Source organism: Cynoglossus semilaevis, chromosome 11, assembly GCF_000523025.1.
Source record: "Cynoglossus semilaevis isolate Cse_v1.0 chromosome 11, Cse_v1.0, whole genome shotgun sequence".
NCBI classification, from domain to species: domain Eukaryota; kingdom Metazoa; phylum Chordata; class Actinopteri; order Pleuronectiformes; family Cynoglossidae; genus Cynoglossus; species Cynoglossus semilaevis.
The window spans coordinates 525,961-527,009 of NC_024317.1; the positions used below are offsets into that span (position 1 = coordinate 525,961).

At 44.5% G+C, this 1,049-nt stretch overlaps 1 protein-coding gene across 2 annotated transcripts in view; it reads left to right on the top strand.

The window, feature by feature from the left end:
- The first annotated feature begins 597 nt into the window (after window positions 1-597).
- The window catches only part of znf362a (zinc finger protein 362a), a 7,146-nt gene continuing 6,694 nt past the window's right edge, over window positions 598-1,049 (top strand). For both annotated transcript variants that reach the window (XM_008319632.3, XM_008319635.3), the window contains exon 1: window positions 598-1,015. The gene's annotated coding sequence lies outside the window, so the exon portion shown is untranslated. The remainder of the gene's footprint in view (window positions 1,016-1,049) is intronic.

Here is a 1,049-nt window from a genome sequence, read left to right on the forward strand (position 1 = left end):
AACAGCCGTTAATACCCAAACTGCTGAGTGGACCGTTTTGTTGTTTGTTCTGAGGTCCTGGAGCCCTTGTGGTCTGCGGAGGTACTGCAGCGACGATCAGTTTGGGGTCAGGACTCTGCCTTGGTTTGTATTACAGCAATATTTAACTTCATCATATTTAACTGTCAACACGTTTTAACTCGGGTCAAAAAGTTCTAAGACAAATGTTATAACTGTTCAACGAACCAGACGTTAATGATTAGATCATGGTTTATCTCTGAAAACTGAACGGCTGTGACGTCAGAGCAGACATGTTGGAATTCATTTGAATTGAAAAGAAAATCTGATTTAAAAAAAGATGATGATCTAGCGCCATCTGATTTTTTTCTGATCCTAAAACTCAGTTTTAAGAACATTTAATCGATTATGATCAAAAATGGTAAAAGTCAGTGCCCCCCCACCCCCCCAATATTTTTTTCCTTCATTTATATTCAGTCATTCACAGACATTTGAGCAGCGTTTTGCTGTTTCGTATGTAATAAATAAACAGTGACGTCACAGAGCTGTGTTTCTTTAAACCACTGATGCTTTGGGCTTGTTTTTTTTTGGGGGGGGGGGGGACTTGGCTGACAGAGTATTTCACTGGGGGGTACATGAGTGAAAAAGGCTGAGAACCACAGTGGTAGAGTAAATAAGCAGCGAGGCTGTCAGTCACTCAGCCAGTCAGTGAGTGCACCCTGCAGGACACCGTGTGTAAGTGCTTCCCTGGTGCATGCCGTGGACCAGTCTGCAGTTTGTGCAGGCGACTGCACGAGAAACCGTAAAATTAGAGAACCGTAAAATGGGTTAACGCACACCAAAAAACCAGCTCCATCTTCTCAGCGCTGCGCTGCTCCAGCCTGCACCACCCAGAAGTGAACAGCAGGCGACCCGGAAGGTTTGAAGTCAGAAAGACTGGGAGAGAAATCGTGGAGAAGACAGAAAAGAAGAGACTCATCCGTTCTATAAAAACGTCCGTGTTCCTTCACTGATTCAGGTACGGTCGTCCGCCCGACTCTTGTTTCTTTATC